Raw genomic sequence first — 18,647 nt, 5'->3', positions numbered from 1 at the left:
TGTGTGAGAGTGCCTGCTTTCCCACAGCTTCATCAATGGAATGTGTTGGCAGACTTTCAGAGTTCTTGCCAATCTGATAGGTGAAAAAAATGATATTTTGATGTAGTTTTAACTTGAATTTCTATTATTATGAGAGTCTGAGCATTCTTTCATATGTTTAAAGCCATTACCCTGGGAACTGACAAGAGTAAGAATGCATTTATATATACATTTGTTAAAACTGGTGGAACTGTGCAGTTTAAATCTGTGCGTTTCACTGTATGTAAATTATACTTCTAGTATCATTTTTCAAAAAGATTTTTATTTCTCTATTTAATGACTTTGTCAAAAATAATTTGACCGATATACGTGGGTCTATTTCTTGACTCTATTCTATAACATTGATCTATTTGTTCTTTTGCCAGTGTCACACTGTCTTGATTTTCTTTGCTTTATAATAAGCTTTGAAGGCATGTAGAATAATTTCTCCAAATTTACTGCTTTCCTTTTCTAAGGTCATTTTGAGTATTCTATGTCCTTTGCAGTTCCACATAAATTTTAGAATCAGCTTATCAATTTCCATAATAAAGCTTGCTGGAGATTTTCATTGGAATTGCATTGAGTATATCAATCTGGGGGGAGTAGCTTAACAGTATGAGTATTATAGTCCATTAATAGAATATTTTTTCCATGAATGCATGTCTTTAATTTCACTCAGAAATGTTTTATAGATTTCAGTGCAAGGGTTTTGTGCATTTTTATTAAATTACCCTAAAGTATTTTCTGTCTTTTAATGATCATATAGATGATCTTTTGCTGGCTATTCTTGTTTTTCCATACCTATTTTAGGATGAAATTGGTTTAAAAAAGAAAGATTCTTTTTTTAAAGATTTTTTTGATGTGGACCATTTTTTAAGTCTTTATTGAATTAGTTACAATATTGCTTCTGTTTTATGTTTTGGTTTTTTTTGGCTGGGAGGCATGTTTGATCTTAACTCCACGACCAGGGCTCCAACCTGCACCCCCTGCATTGGAAGGTCCAGTCTTAACCACTGGACCGCCAGGGAAGTCCCAAGAAAGATACATTTTTTAAAAGAAGTCATTTGATATTTTTAAAGGGAAAATTGAAACCGCTTTGATATTGTCTTACTATTCAACAATAGGTCTTCTTTTTCTTGAGTCTTTTGTGTGCTTCAATAATGTTTTAGGCTCCCCCGCCCCCCCACCCCAACCCATGCTAGGTCTTACACATTTCTGGTTAAGGTAATTCCTGAGTATTTTATATTTTTGTTGCTGTAATGAATGGAACCTTTCCTTTCAGTGTATCTTCTGATTATTGCTTGCATATGCAAAAATTACTTATGTTCATATATTAATTTTTTATATTTTACTGTACTGGATTTTATTATTGTTTGTAGTAGTTTTCAGTTGATTATCTTGCATTTTGCATGTGTATAGTCACATTATGCAAATAGTAATAACTTTACCCCCTCCTTTCCAGTTTCTATACTTCTGAATTTTTTTTAGTCTTCACCAATTGTGTTGGTAGTATCTCTAGTATAATGTTAATAACAGTCAGGGTAATAGACAGTCTTTTCCTGATTCCATTGAAAATGCTCCTACTGTTTCCTCATTAAGCATCATATTCATTTTGGGGATAAAATTAATTTATTTTACAATGTTAAGAATCTATTCCTCCTTTTTAGAGGGTTTTTGTTTTAATTTATTTATTTTTGTCTTCATTGGGTCTTCACTTATGTGCACGGACTTTCTCTAGTTGTGGCGAGCAGGGGCTACTCTTCGTTGCGGTGCACAGACTTTTCATTGAGGTGGCTTCTCCTGTTGCGGAGCATGGGCTCTAGGCACACGGGTTCAGTAGTTGTGGCGCACAGGCTTAGCTGCTCCACGGCATGTGGGATCTTCCTGGACCAGGGCTTGAAACTGTGTCCCCTGCATTGGCAGGCAGATTCTTAACCACTGCGCCACCAGGGAAGTCCTTTAGAGGGTTTTTATTTTATTTTTAAAATTTATTTTATTTATTTATTTATTTTTTTAGTTTTGGCTGCATTGGGTCTTCGTTGCTGCACGCAGGCGTTCTCTAGCTACAGTGAGAGGGGGTTACTCTTCCTCGCGGTGCATGGGCTTCTCATTGCGGTGGCTTCTCTTCTTGCGGAGCACGGGCTCTAGGTGCACAGGCTACAGTAGTTGTGGCTCGAGGGTTCTAGAGCGCAGGCTCAGTAGTTGTGACGCACGGGTTTCGTTGCTCCATGGTATGTGGGATCTTCCCAGACCAGGGACTGAACCCATGTCCCCTGCATTGGCAGGCGGATTCTTAACCACTGTGCCACCAGGAAAGCCCCTTTAGAGGGTTTTTAAATCAAGGATGTTTGTTGAACTTTATCAAAGCTTTCTTAATATCTGTGAAAGTTATATCCTTATATTGAACTATCTTTGTATTTTTAAAATAATCTTACTCGATCATAATGTGTTGTCTTTAATGTATTCCTGGTTTTTGTTTGCTATATTTTACTTAGTGTACTTAGGCAGTATTTTGTACCCTTGTATGATCCCCTTCCCTTGAAGAAGGTAGGCAGGTCCTATGAAATATAATAGGGTATATCACTCCCGTGATTATGTTATATTATGTGGCAAAGGTGAAGGGATTTTGCTGATGTAATTAGGTCTCTAATCTGTTGACTTTGAGTTAATGAAAGGGAGATTACTTTGGATGAGCCTTACCTGATCAAGTAAACCCTTTAAAAGAGAGTTTAGGGCCTTCTCTGAACTCAGAGAAGCTATCCTGCTGGCTTTGAAGATGTCAACTGTCCTGAGTTTACAGCCACAAAGAAATGAATTCTGCAAACAACCATGTGAGCTTGAAAAAGGACGTGAGCTTGAAAAAGGATGTGAGCCCCGGATGAGAGTGCAGCCTAGCTGACACCTTGATTGTTACCCTGTGAGACTCTGAAAAGAGGGCCCAACTAAGCTGTGTTCAGACTCCTTAATCCATGGGAACTGTGAGATAATAAATGTATATTGTTTTAAGCTGCGGTATTTGTGGTAATTTATCACACAGCAATAGACAACTAATAGTATTTTTGCATCAATACCCAGAAGTGAGATTGGTCTGTAATTTCCTTCTTTCCTTGTCATATTTTGGTACTAATGTGATACCTGCCTTATAGAAATAACTTGGAAGTTTTCTTCATTTTCAATCCCTTGACATAGTTTAAAAAACATTTGGGAAATAAGCATTGGACGGTTGTCTGTTTCTTAAAGGCCTGGTAGAACTTCCTTGTGAGACCTGGGACTGATTTTTTTGGTAGGGGTATTCTTTAAAAACTATCGCATTTTGATTTTCTTCTTATTTGGGAGTTTGTTTTTTTTGTTTGTTGTTTTGGGTTTTTTTTGCGGTACACGGGCCTCTCACTGTGGTGGCCTCTCCCGTTGCGGAGCACAGGCTCCGGACGCGCAGGCCCAGCGGCCATGGCTCAGGGGCGCAGCCGCTCCGCGGCATGTGGGATCTTCCCGGACCGGGGCACAAACCTGTGTCCCCTGCATCGGCAGGCGGATTCTCAACCACTGCGCCACCAGGGAAGCCCTGGGAGTTTGTTTTGATAAATTATATAATTCCTCAAAAGTGATGTACTTCATACAGGTTTTCAAAATTGCTTGCATAGGGTTAAACAAAGTATTTTTATTTTATTTATTTATGTTTGTCCACACAGCTTGTGGGATCTTAGTTCCCCGACAAGGGATTGATTGAACCTGGGCCCTCGGCAGTGAAATCACGGAGTCCTAACCACTGGACGGCCAGGGAATTCCCAGCAAAGTAATTTTTAAATGATTCTGTAAACTATTTTTGTTTCTATGGTTATTTCTTATTTTTGTGTATTTGTGCTTTCTTCCATCTTTTCTTCATTAGTTTAAGTTAGGATTTTTTTCTTCCCCACACCTTTTCCATTTATTTATTGGTTCTTTCCTTCTTGTTTTCTAACTTATTAATTTCTGCTTTTACTTTTTTTTTCCATATTCCATCTCCTGTTTTCTTGCCATCTCTTCCTTGACTTCTTGCATTTCTGCTATGAAGCCTTTCTTCATTGAGGTAGTTGCTTGTTTTGTTCTGTTTATAGTTAACTTGTGGTTAGATTTTTAATCTGTTTCTTGTCTGGTTCTTCATCTCTTAACTTTTGGTGTTCCTTCCCACCTTTTGTCTTATAGTATCTTTGTAATGATGATGTGCCACTTCCTTTTTTATTACTCTTTACTCAATGAGTTGGATTTTTCTGGCCCAGCCATTTGTAAGAGGTTCCTTCAGTGATTGTATTACATGGGCATTTTCCAAGATCTGCCACCTCTGGGTCATTTCTCTATTCTCCCTTTATCTTTCTTGTACTTCCATCCATATAGCTTCTGACCAGTTGCCTTCTGCCTGGTGATTTCCAGCTCTCTCAACTCTTGTGGTGTGTAAAGGATGTAGGTTGCTCACTTCAGGGTGAGCCCTTTACCCACAGGAAATGTAGTTTTACTAATATTTTCTGAGATCTGTCACCTCTGGCCTCTTTCTGTTCACTTAATCCCTGTGGTATCTACTTGATCCCTATGCGGCGTCTGTGATGCTTTTGGCAGCACTTAATGCATTTTTAAGTATACAGATGATACCTGTCACTCAGTTTTCCTGAAAATAGAGTTAACTGGTTTTTAATCCCCCATATTTCTTGCAGTTTTTGCAAGACAAAACTTTAAGAAGAGAAATTGTTCTCACCAACCCCTTTTTACCACAAGCCTTGACCTTTTATTAACTATACATATTAGATATTTTCATTATCACTTGACAAAATGTTTGTTCAGATTTGCCTACATTTCTACTGTTTTTTTTTTTTTTTAGCCTTCCTTTCTTTCTTGCATCTCAAACCTTCTGACTGGTATCTTTTTCCCTCTATCTGAATTGTATCCTTTAGAAATTCTCAAAGAAGGCTAGTTGGTTTTTGTTTATCTGAAAATATCTTTAGTTCATAATTTTTCTTGAAAGATAATTTTCTGGTTGTAAGTTTAGGTTGATAGCTATTTTCTCTCAGCACTTGGGGCAATTTTCCAGTAGTCTAGAATTTACTGTTGCTGTTGAGAAGTATGCTGTTAGTCAGTTTGTTGTTCCTTTGTAGGTGATCTGCCTATTTTCTTTAGCTGCTTTTGAAGCCTACTCTTTGTCTTTGATGTCCTGAGTTTTACTCTATTGTGCTTAGATGTGGTTCTTTTTTTATCTTGCTTGGTATACACTCCGCATTCTTATCAGAGGATTCAAGTCTGGAAAATTCTCAGTAATTGCTATCCCAGACATTGCTTCTCTCCAGTCTCTTTGTTTTCTTCTGCTGTGACTGATTAGATTACATTAGACCTTCTCGTTCTATCCTCCATATCCCTTAAACCCTCTTTCAGAGCTTTTCACCTTCTTACGTCTTTGTATTCCAATTTGGGTCTTGTTTTTTCACTCATAGTATGATGGCATTTTTATTTCTTTAAGCATTTCATACATTTAAAAAGATTCAAGGTCTTCCCTGGTGGCACAGTGGTTAAGAATCTGCCTGCCAATGCAGGGGACGTGGGTTCCAGCCCTGATCCGGGAAGATCCTATGTGCCATGGAGCAACTAAGCCCGTGTGCCACAACTATTGAGCCTGCGCTCTAGAGCCTGTGAGCCACAACTACTGAGCCCGCACGCTGCAACTACTGAAGCCCGCGTGCTTAGAGCCCGTGCTCCGCAACAAGAGAAGCCCCTGCAATGAGAAGCCTGCGCACAACGAAGAGTAGCCCCCGCTCGCTGCAACTAGAGAAAGCCCATGCACAGCAACGAAGACCCAACACAGCCAAAAATAAATTAATTAAAATAAATAAATTAAAAAAAAATTTTAAATAAATAAAAAGATTCTATGCCAAGCGAAAGATGCCAGACACAAAGGGGTACATAGTGTACAAGTCCATATAAATGACATTCTGTAAAAGGCTAAAGCATAGGGTCAAAATTCAGATCAGTGGTTGCCGACAACTGGGAACTGGGGGGAGCAAATTGACTTCAAAGGGGCATGAGGGAGTTTTGGAGGTAAAGGAAATATTTTGTATCTTGATTGTGGTGGTGGTTATATGACTGTACACCTGTCAAAATTCATTGAGCTGTACATCTAAAAGATGAATTTTACTATACTAAATTATACCTTAATAAACCTGATTTTTAAAAATTGTATAATTAACCACAACTTACATGCCAGATACAAATAGTGGAAGTGGGGAAGAGGAAGAAAAACATTCATTAAAATATATAAATATATACACAACAATGAAAGAAATATGGCTAGAGGTGGCAGTCTTTATTCTGTAATTGCTTATGAGGATGCAGTTGGTATGTATGACTTTCCCCTTCTGTAATTTATGCCACATTCCCTTTGCCTTCACACAGGCACTCAGTGAGCTGGGGTTTCTTAGTATATTTACCTTCACAAGGGATCTAGCCCTTGATAATTCTGTCCTTTGGGGGTGTAGTGGTCTTCCATTAACTTTTTCCATTGGATGTGGTAATATAAGACCTGCTCTAGAACAACAGATCTGAGTTAAGATTCTCTCATGCCCACTTTGAAGCTGCAACATTTCTATCTTGATTGTCAATATTATTCAGGATCAGTCACCCCAGTTAACACCATGACCCCTCTTTTGCCTAATTATTTGTGGTATATAAGTCCAAAATGACCAACAATGGAAACATTGTTTTTTCCCCTTGAGTAAGCTCTTGTATCCCCAATCCCAAATCAGCAGAGTCCCAAGTCATGGAGATAAGAAGCAATTATTTGGCAAGTCATTTCACTTAATATTGAAAGGCGCTATTCCACTTCCACCTCATCGTTTCCATACCTGCCATTAGGAGAAGCACTGTGTGCAGATACATTGGTTCATGATTTCAAGCATATAGTACATCCTGCAGGCCAGCATCCAACACCTCATAGGTGTTGTCTCAATTAGAGGTTCACCTGGATCCTCAATAGGCCACTCTGCTGTGCTATAAGGCAAGCTGCTGGTTGAGGCATGGAGAAAGTATGAGATATCACTTCACACCCATTAGGATGGGCACTATCAAAAAAAAACAAAGCAACAAGTGTTGGTGAGGATGTGGAGAAAATGGAATCCTTGTGCACTGTTGGTCGCAGTGTAAAATGCTATAGCCTCTGGGGAAAGTATTATGGTAATTCCTCAAAACATAAAAAATAAAATTACCATATGATTCAGCAATTCCAAGTCTGGGTATATACTGAAAATAATTGAAAACAGGGTCTCAGAGTGATATTTGTGCACCCATATATTCATAGCGGCATTATTCACAATAGCTAAAATGTGGAAGCAACCCAAGTGTCTATCAGTAGATGAATGGATAAGCAAAATGTGGTACATACATGATATTCAGATTTTAAAAGGAATTCTGCAATATGCTACAACATGGAAGAACCTTGAGGACATTATGGTAAGCAAAATAAGCCAGTCACAAAAAGACGAATACTGTATGATTCCATTTGTATGAGGTACTTAGAGTAGTCAAAACCATAGAGATAGAAAGTTGCCAGGGTCCGGAGGGAATGGACAGTCATCGTTTAGTGTGTATTTTACCATAATTTTTTAAAAAAATGGACAAAAAGGAGCAACAGAAAAATGTCAGTATTAATCCTATACAAAATTATTATAATAAAAAGGAATAATATACAGAATAACATTCCTTCAGCTAATGAACACATGCCAGGACAAGCTCAAACAGTAGATCAAAGCTGTAACCTATTATTTTAAAACAAGCTAAAAGACATTAAAATAAAATAATACATGGCATGAAAAATAACCCTAAATCAGAATTAGAAATTCTGAGGTGACGGAATTCAGAAAGTAATTAGAAATTAAAGATCATTCCATAAATGAAGACCTAATTAAAAGAAGCACAAGAGTGGGAAAACACAACAGATGATACCTTAAGAGAAATACAAAGTGAAAAGAATGAGAATTTTGAGATAAAGTGCAGAAAAAGATTTTTTAAAGGATTTTAGATATAAAGCAATTCCAACAAGCGGGGAGAGCATTCCTAGGACATCCTCAGATCAGTAGCCAGTACGTGGCCACCCCAACAAAAGCCTCATTTCTCTCTAATGGGTACATCACTTCACTTGCCTAGTATAAGTTCCACTCAGGGTCAAACTTTCCTCAAGTGTCCCTGAGCTGGAGGAAAAGATTCGCAGCCCAGCGGCTCACTCTCTCCCTCCAGAGAGACTCAAGGGACTCTGAGGTCTTTCCCCCCTTGGACTCCCAGGACTCTTATGTGACACGATAGAACAGCCAGTGCTTTTTGAGATTTGAGCAAATGGTTGAGGGAAATGCCAATTGATAATATAGAAGAGAAATGTTTACCAGACACTAGATTAGCCAATAATGAAGCAAAACAAACAAAAAAAAGAAGCAAAATTTAAAGGTATAGCGAGTGCGTCGCCTTCTATAACTTGGCTGGTGACCAATTTTGAGACCTAGTCCAATACATCCTGCTCACGTTCAGCTGTGATTATCTTGCTTTTAACTTTTACTGAGTCACTTTGACAATTTCCTTTAGTTAATATTGGGGAATTGGGATCTTTGTTTTCCTCATTCTTTTGCAGGGACTGAAGACAAGCATATTTAGACCCTGCTTCTCTTTGAAGGTTTAGAATAGGCACTCTCTCCTGAAGCAGCCCTTCTTCACAGCTATAACCACATACCACACCACCACCACCCCATTTATTCTTCCTAAAGCACATTTTGTCCTGTGTTTTTCTTTCTTTAGCGTATCAACTTTGAATTTGATACCTTAGGCCTCTAGCATGCACTCATGTTCCCCAAAATGATATGTTGAAGTCCTAACCCCTGATACCTGTGACTGTGACCTTATTTGGAAGAGGGTCTTTGCAGATGTAGTTAGTGAGATGATGTCATGCTGGAATAGGGTGGACCCTAAATCCAATGACTGGTGTCCTTATAAGGAAGATGGAGATTTGGAGACACAAATACACAAAGGGAAGATGGTCATGTGAAGACGGAAGTGGAAGCTGGAGTGATGTAGCTATAAGCCAAGGAATGACAAGGATTGCCGGTAACCACTAGAAGCTAGAAAGAGGCCAGGAAGGAGTCTTCTTCTCCCTAAAGCCTTCAGAGGGAGCATGGCCCTGCCAACATCTTGATTTCAGACTTCTGGCCTCCAGAACTGTGAGAGAATAAATTTCTATCATTTAGTCACCCGGTTTGTGGAAGTTTGTTACAACAGCCCTAGGAAACTGATACACACTCCCTGCCTCAGCTTGTTTAAGTTAAACATGTCAGACAGAACTTATGTGAATGATTTAGTGATTTATCTTTGTAAAAGCATACTTAATCAGAAAGCAGTCATTTATAAAAATTACCTAACAAGTCCATCAAACACATTTCTTACTGCTATTGTTTTCTAATCAAATAAAATATGATTGTTAGAACCTTTAGGGACTTAAATTACTCAATTACAAAAAGAAAAAACAAATGGGAAGAAACCAATTTGTTTTTCCTTTTTGATATAAGAGATATTGTCAGTTTAAATTCTGTAGCTGAAATTTTTTCTTATAAAGTTTTCCTTGCTAAGTGTGCGAGGAGAATCAACAAAGAAGGCTGTTAATTAACAAGTGAGCACTGGATATGAGTTTAGATCAAACAGGCTGGAATTACAAAGTTTGGGAAGTGTTTGCTCTTTCACCTCCTGAGATTGGTTCTGGGAACTAGCAAACGCTACCTCCATATCATTTGCTTTCTTTCCTTTTAGACCTCTATGGCAGTGTTTTGAGGATTAAACAGTGCAGTGATGGTTGTCCAAAAGTCAAAGAACACAGCTATGAGATCAGAGACACTAGAAAACTGAAAAAGTAATTGGCTTTTACTGACTCGGGGAGATGATTGCCCAAGAGGGAAGAAAACTAGTATCTGAGAAATAAAGGATTCAGAAATATGACTGCTAAAATAGGGAAAACTAGAAAATAGCACAGAAACTTCTGAGATGAAGTCAGAAGAGGGTTGTACTGTGAAGAAGAATGAAAAAACCAAACATTTCAAGTCAGGTGAGTATATAATATAGGAGAAAATCTAGGTGACCTTGGGTTTAGTGATGAGTTTTTAGATACAACACCAAAAGCATGATCCATCAAAGAATAGATACATAAGTTGAATTACATTAAAATTGAAAACTTCTGCAGAAGATACTGTTGGGAGAATGAAAAGATAAGTCACAGACTGGGAGAAAATATTTGCAAAGCATGTATCTGATAGAGGACATGTATCTAAAATATACAAAGAACTCAAAATTCAACAATAAGAAAACAAACAACCTAATTTTTTTCTTTTTGGCTTGCACCGCGCAGCTTGCGGAGTCTTAGTTCCCAGACCAGGGATTGAACCCGGGACCTCAGCAGTGAAAGTGTGAAGTCTTAACCACTGGACCACCAGGGAATTCCCCAAACAACCTAATGTTTTTAAATGGGAAAAAAAATCTGAACAGTCACCTCACCAAAGATGTCCAGATGGGAAATAAGCACATGAAAAGATGATCAACAGAATATGTCATTAGAGAATTACAAATTAAAACAACAATGAGATACCACTACACAACTATTGGATTGGCTAAAATCCAAAATACAACACTAAAGGCTGATGAGGATGTGGAGCAACAGGAACTCTCATTCTTGGCTGGCGGGAATGCAAAATGATGCAGCCACTTTGGAAAACAGTTTGGAAGTTTCTTATGAGGTTAAAGGCTTACCGTGCAATCCAGCAGTTGTGCTCTTAGGTATTTACTGAACTGAGTTAAAAAACGTATGCTCACACAAAAACCTGCACACGTATTTATAGCAGCTTTATTCATGACTGCCCCAAACTGGAAGCAACCAAGATATCCTTCAAGAGGTGAATGGATGAATAAATTGTGGTGCATCCAGACAATGGAATGCTATTCAGTGAGAAAAAGAAGTGTTATGTTATCAAGTCACGAAAAGACATGGAGGAACTTTAAATGCATATTGCTAAATGAAAAAAACGATGTGAAAAGGCTACGTACTCTATGAGTCCAACTATATGACATTCTGGAAAAGGCAAGACTATAGAAACAGTAAAAAGATTACTGGTTGCCAGGGCTGCAGCAGGCAGGGGGTTGGGGTGGGATTAATAGAGCACTCAGGGCAGTGAAGTTATTCTGCATGATACTGTAATTGTGGATACATGACATTGTGCATTTATCAAAGCTATAACAACTATACAACACACAGAGTGAACCCTCATGTAAACTATGAACTTTAGTTCATGAGTATATCAGTATTGATTCATAGATTGTAACCAATGTACCACAAGATGTTAATAATAGATGTGTGCCTATGTATTATAACCAAGAAGGATTTACCATTGGAATCTAAGGATAGTTTAACATTAGAAAATCTATTAGTAGATTCATTATATAAAGAGATTTAAAGGGGAAAACATGATCATTGTTATAGAAAAGGCATTCAGTACAATTTAACAGTCATGCAACTTTTTTTAAAACACTAGCAAATTAGAAAAAAGTCAACTCCCTTAACCTGATTAAATGTATCCACCAAAGCCCAGTAAACATTCATACTTAATCACAACATTAAGTATTTTAGAAGCACTTCCTTTGAAACAAGGCAAGGTTGTCCACTATCTTATTGTTGTACAGACTAGGTATAACCTCTGCCCTTCCCCAGTGCTCATTATTAGACAGAGGAGCCAAAATAAAAAGACATCGCAAAGAGAACTACCTTCAGAAGTAGAGGTATTCAAACAGATGAACCACAAGTTTAGAACAAGCATAATAGACATTAAAATAGCTAAGGGAAGGGCTTCCCTGGTGGCGCACTGGTTGAGAGTCCACCTGCTGATGCAGGGGACACAGGTTCGTGCCCTGGTCCGGGAAGATCCCACATGCCACGGGGCGGCCAGGCCCGTGAGCCATGGCCGCTGAGCCTGCGCGTCCGGAGCCTGTGCTCCGCAACGGAAGAGGCCACAACAGTGAGAGGCCCGCGTACTGCAAAAAAAAAAAAAAAGCTAAGGGAAGATGTTAGTGATATGAAACACAAAATAATGAAATAGATATATTGGGCATGTTCTGTCAGTATGCATGCATTTTGAAGCTCTGTTATTAGGCACACACACGTTTATGATTGTTTTGTCTTACTGATGAAAACTGACCTTTTCATTTTATAAATGTCCCTCTTTGTCTCCAATAACTTTGTCCTGAAATCTTTTTTGTCCGCTATACTGTAGCCACTCAAGCTGTCTTCTGCTTAGTGTTTTCATAGTCTATGATTTTTCATCCTTTTACTTTCAATCTACCAGTGTCTTTATATTTAAAGTACTTCTCATGTAGACAGCATGTTGTTGGGACTTACTTATTTATCCTTTCTGACAATCTCTGCTTTTCATTTGAAGTGTTTAGGTCATTTGCATTAATGGAACCATAAATATGGTAGGATTTAGGTCTACTATTTGTTACTTCTGTTTGTTCATCTGCTTTTTTCTTGCCTTTGTTTGGGTTAATTGAATGTTTTACTCATTTTGTTTTAATTCTTGTTTTGCATTATTTTTCAGTGGTTGCTCTAGGGATTACAGCATGCATCCTAAACTTATCGCAGAAAAATATTAATTTTTTCTTTTAAATTTTTTGGCCATGCCATGCAGCATGTGGGATCTTAGTTCCCCAACCAGTGATTGAACCTGTGCCCCCTGCAGTGTAAGCATGGAGTCTTAACCACTGGACTGCCAGGGAAGTCCTCTACTTGGATTTTATATTGTCTTACATCACATGAAATGTAAGAATCTTACAACAGTAAAGTTCCATTTCCCCCAACTTATCTTTTGTGCTCTGTCTTCATATTTATTAAATATACATATATTATAAACTCTACAATGTAGTGGTATATTCTTCACTTTAAATATTCATCTCTTTTAAAGAAACTATGAGGAGAATATACAGTTGACCTTTGAACAACGCAGGGGTTGGGGCACAGACCCTCTGTGCCGTCAAAAATCTGCGTGTAACTTATAGTCAGCCCTCCATATGTGCAGTTGCTTAGTATCCACGGCTCTGCCTCCACGGCCTCAGCCCGCCACGGATCATGTATTACTGTATTAAGCCTATCTAGTCAATTTTTCATGTATGGTTTTTAATTCTAGAATTGCCACTTTTTTTTTATAGTTTCTAGTTCTCTGATGAATTTGCCCACTTGCTTATTCATTATGAGTACATTTTTAAAGGTACATTTAAAAAATGTACCTTTAAAAAATGTACCTTTAAAAAATATTATTATTATTAATATTATTAAATACCTTTAAAAAATATTAAAAAATAAAAAATATTTATTATAGCCACTTTGAAATCTTCACCCCCTAATTAAATATCTGAGTTATTTCAGAATTGATTTTTATTGACTACCTTTCTTTTGGCTATGGTTCACATTTCCGTGCTTATGTGCAAGTTCAGCATTAAACAAAAATCTTTTAATACAGGGCATTGTAGCAGATACATTGTAGAAAATCTAGATTCTGTTATCTTCCTCTAGAGACTATTTATTTTTATTAGGCAGTTAACTTGGCAGGCATAAAATTCCAAATTCTGTGTCCCTTGAGATAGGCAGCAGCTAAAATTTCTGCTCAGTTCATTTATTTTCCAGTTGTCTTTTTCTCATTGTTTTCTGCTGGGCTCCTTGGAGTATCCCCTGCACATGCACAGGTCAGGAGTCAGCCAAGGAGTTGGTCAAATTTTATATGCATTTTTAAGAAGCCTCTGTGCCTTCTTCCTTTCTTGGATTTCCTTTCTAAACTTGATTCTCTGACTTGTCAAACTAGCAACTTTACACTTGAATTCTGGCCATTCTATGCTATGTTTTCTGGGTAGTGCCTTCAGGCAAAAATCCTTATAATCACAAGTCGTATCCACTGCACCTCCCTTCTATCAATGGTTGACTCCCTTCCAGTTTCTTCCTGCTTTTATTCTCTCCAGTCCCTTCAAATCATTGTATTCTTTTATTTTATCCAGAGTCCATTATTATTATAATACAATACAGGCTACTCCGTCACTACTAGAAGCAGAACCTCCTACTTTTGTTTCAAAACACTCAAGTGAAGATGTTGACTTGTCTGAAATTTAAAGGAAAGATCCAAGGTAGATATATACATTTGGTATGCATTGACCTATAGATAGATGGTACTTAAAGCCATGAGAATAGGTGAGACCATTAAGAGGTGAGCATAAATAGAAAAAGGAAACAAGAATAGAGGTTTTTTAAAATTAATTTAATCCTCATGAAATTAAAAACACATGCTATTTATTGAATCCTATGCAGAAGACTTTTTTTTATCTTTTAAGAATTTTTAATTTATTTATTTTTGGCTGCGTTGGGTCTTCGTTGCTGTGCACAGGCTTTCTCTGGTTGAGGCGAGCTGGGACTACTCTTCGTTGTGGTGTGCGGGCTTCTCACTGCGGTGGCTTCTCTTGTTGTGGAGCACAGGCTCTAGGCGCACAGGCTTCAGTAGTTGTGGCACACGGGCTTAGTTGCTCTGCGGCACGTGGGATCTTCCCAGACCAGGGATCGAACCCGTGTCCCCTGCATTGGCAGGTGGATTCTTAACCACTGCGCCACCAGGAAAGTCCACTGTGCAGAAGACTTTCTATGCGTTCTATGCATTTCTCATTGAATTCATCCAACAGTATCACCAGACAAGAAATTAAGGCTCAGACGGAAGTGGTTTGCCGGTAGTCACATAGGAGGTGGATGAGAAGAAGAAGGAGGGAAGGAGACTATTGAGAAGAAGCAAACTGTACAATAGCAGAAAAACCTTGGGTGAATTTTTTAAACTCTCAAGAGTCCCAGTTTCCACATCTGTAAAATGGGAATAGCAATTACTTTGTCATTAGCGTGAGGATTAGAAACAATATATGTAAAGTACCCAAAGCAGTGCACCTAGGAAACATGCAACTAGAGGATAGCTATAATGCCTATAAATGTTTTATTTGTTGTATTTAGCTTTATTATTTCATGCAAATAGAATGAAGTTTCCCCCAAATTCCTTACCAGGAGTAGGTGGACATAGGGGTGGAAAAGACGGAGAGGATCAATAAGGAAAAAGACAGACAAGAGAGGGAAGGGCCTTTAGGATGATTATCCAAAGTGGACTCTGGATTGACCAGCATCCAAATGGGAGAAGTGGAAACTGTTTCCCACTACCCCCAGGACCCTGTGTGTCTGCAGGATTGATGAGTGGACTCTCGGTCTGGCTGTGGGCAGTACCTCCACGTCCTTTCAGGGATATGGGCTCAATCTACACAAAAGGAAGAAAACCTACAGATCAAGTCAAAAGGTAAAGCTTTTATTATTTTTATTTTATTCTTTTATTTATTAGATTATAACCCAAAGTATAAAATAAATATCCATGAGTCCATTCTGGTATAAATTGCTGAATAAATCTCCCATACAGGAGAACTCCAAATAATTTTTGTAGATATTCCCTTCTCAAGGAATGGCAGTGAAAAAGGGGAATGAAAAGGGGGAAGAAGTAACTTTATAGTGGAGAAATCTGGCTAACACAACCTTACCTAGGTAATCAAGGTTAACACTGACAGTGATAAATCTTTTTTTTTTTTTTTTTTTTTTTGCAGTACGCGGGACTCTCACTGTTGTGGCCTCTCCTGTTGCGGAGCACAGGCTCCGGATGCGCAGGCTCAGTGCCCATGGCTCACGGGCCCAGCCGCTCCGCGGCATGTGGGATCTTCCCAGACCGGGGCACGAGCCTGTGTCGCCTGCAACGGCAGGCGGACTCTCAACCACTGCACCACCAGGGAAGCCCTGATAAATCATTTTGATACTATATACTCTTTTTTTTTTTTTTTGGCTGCATTGGGTCTTCGGGTCTTCGTTGCTGCGCGCAGGCTTTCTCTAGTTGTGGCAAGCGGGGGCTACTCTTCGTTGTGGTGTGCGGGCTTCTCATTACGGTGGCTTCCCTTGTTGCGGAGCACGGGCTCTAGGCGTGCAGGTTTCAGTAGTTGCAGCACACAGGCTGTAGAACATGTGGGCTTCAGTAGTTGTGGCTCACGGGCTCTAGAGGGCAAGCTCAGTAGTTGTGGTGCACGGGCTTAGTTGCTCCATGGCATGTGGGATATTCCCAGACCAGGGCTCAAACTCGTGTCCCCTGCATTGGCAGGTGGATTCTTAACCACTGTGCCACCAGGGAAGTTCCTGATGCTATATACTTTTGATACAATGTGATCAGAATGTCATTTTACTCATGTGGTCTTAGTCCACAAAACACATTATCCCAGTCTTATCATGAGAAAACATCAGACAAACCCTAAGTGAGAGACATTTTACAAAATACCTGACCAGTAACTCTTCAAAATTGTTAAAGTTACTGAAAATAAGGAAAGTCTTAGAAACTGTCACAGCCAAGAGGAGCCTAAGAAGACATGTGGCATCCTGGATGGGATCCTGGAACAGCAAAGAATAGGTAAAAATTAAGGAAATATGGAAGTTTGGATTTTAGTTAATAATATATCAATATTGATTTATTAGTTGTGATAAAGGTAGCATACTAATGTTAGATATTAATAATAGGGAAACTGGGTGTGGAGTACATGGAAATTCTGTTTTTTCTTTACAGCTTTTCTATAAAACTATTCTAAAACTAAAAGTTTATTTTATATATTTAAACAAATAAATTTTAAGGTTCAGCTTGACACTAGACACAGATAAGGTTTTTTGGAATCATTTTAGTCCTAATTCTTAAGGAGGTGGCTGAAGTCATGGTTTCACTGTAAAAAAGGATAGGAAACAGGGACTTCCCTGGTGGTCCAGTGGTTAAGAATCCTCCTTCCAATGCAGGGAACGTGGGTTCCATCCCTGGTTGGGGAACTAAGATCCCACTTGCCGAGGGACAACTAAGCCCACGTGCCACAGCTACTGAGCCCACGTGCCACAGCTACTGAGCCCGCATGCCACAACTAGAGAGCCCGTGCACCACAACTACTGAGCCCGTGCACCTCAACTACTGAGTCCACACACCGCAACTACTGAGCTCATGCGCCACAACTAGAGAGACCACACGCCGCAACTAGAGAGCCCATGTGGTCTGCAGCCCAAGTCCCACAACTAGAGAGAAGCCCATGCACTGCATTGAAGAGGCTGTGTGCTGCAATGAAAGATCCCGCGTGCCACAATGAAGATCCCACGTGCTGCAACTAAGACCCTGACACAGCCAAATAAATAAATTAAAAAAAAAAAAGGATAAGAAACAGGAGAGACAGGTGTGGATAAAGGCAAGCAGACTCCTGGACAGGTAGAGAAGGGTGCCATTGGAACAATGGAAAGGTCTCAGAGACAGGCAAAGAGACCCATATATCATCTCACCTATTTTTGAAAACTCATACCTAGGCTGAACATATTAGAAGAAGTAGTTGAGCAGTGGCTTAAAAAAAGGAGTGAAAAGAAGGTAGGTAGGTAAGAAGGAAGGAAGAGAGAGAGGGAGAGAGGGAAGAAAAGGAAGGGAGGGAGAAGGGATAGGAGGGAGAGTAGGAGGGAGGGAGGAAGAGAAAGAGGAAGAGAAACAGAATTTCCATTTTAAAAAATTCATCTTAAAACAACTTTCTGGAATGTTAGCAGTATTTCACAATGCAGTCATCTCATTTTGGCAGCTTGATTGATTTCCTGATTTCCAGGAAAACTGAGCTGTCATCTGGTTCCTACTTGGCGCTTTACCGACATGAATATGCAGTTCTCACAAAATGTGAAATGGCTGCTGAAGAAGTGAAATTTAATTCTTTCTGATGTATTGCTCCAAGCCCTCCACTGTCTCAAAGATAAAGAAACCCAGTGGAGAAACTTTCCTCCTCTCCCCATAAAAAAGAGAGTGAAGGTTCATCTCTTTGGGAGTTTTTCACATGAACTAAAGGTTCTGAGCCAGTCTGTTGGGTGGGAGCAGATGGGAGAAAGCACGGTGCATACCTACATGACTCAGCCAAAAGCTCGAGAGCAGCGGCCATGGGCCGTGGCGTATATTTCCCAGTACTTCCAAGAGGATTGCCATCATCAGTGTGTTTTTGAGCACCTCCTGGTACAAGAACTAACATTTACTGTGCACTCTGTATGCACTTACCCTCACCAGTCCTGTGAGGTAGACCCTTCTATTACTCCATTTTAGAGAAAGAAAATGAAGCTCAGAGAAGTAAATACCCTGCCTTCAAACACATGGTGTGATGGTTAGCTTTATGTGTCAATTTGGATAGGCTGTGTGCCCAGTTGTGTCCTTAAACACTAGTCTAGATGATGCTGGAAAGAAATTTTGTAGATGTGATTAACATTTACAATCAGTTGACTTTAAGTAAAGCAGATCACCCTCTATAATGTACGTGGACCTCATCCAATTAGTTGAAGGCCTTAAGAGCAAAAACTGAGGTTTCTTAGAAAAGAAGGAATCTGCCTCAAGATTGTCATAGGTATGGAAATTCTGCCTGAATTTTCAGCTTACTAGCCTGCCCTACAGATTTCAGACTTGCCAACCACTCCCCACCCAGTCACTGAGCCAGTTTCTTAAATCCATTCC

The 18,647-nt window shown here is 39.2% G+C and overlaps 1 long non-coding RNA gene across 1 annotated transcript in view; it reads left to right on the top strand.

The window, feature by feature from the left end:
• The window catches only part of LOC132527280 (uncharacterized), a 38,892-nt gene that overhangs the window by 17,803 nt on the left and 2,442 nt on the right, over positions 1–18,647 (top strand). Inside the window, exon 2 of the long non-coding RNA XR_009542935.1 lies at positions 15,305–15,413. This is a non-coding gene — a long non-coding RNA (uncharacterized LOC132527280). The remainder of the gene's footprint in view (positions 1–15,304; positions 15,414–18,647) is intronic.

This window comes from Lagenorhynchus albirostris, chromosome 10 (assembly GCF_949774975.1).
Source record: "Lagenorhynchus albirostris chromosome 10, mLagAlb1.1, whole genome shotgun sequence".
NCBI lineage: Eukaryota > Metazoa > Chordata > Mammalia > Artiodactyla > Delphinidae > Lagenorhynchus > Lagenorhynchus albirostris.
This window is presented reverse-complemented; position numbering and strand designations above follow the sequence as displayed.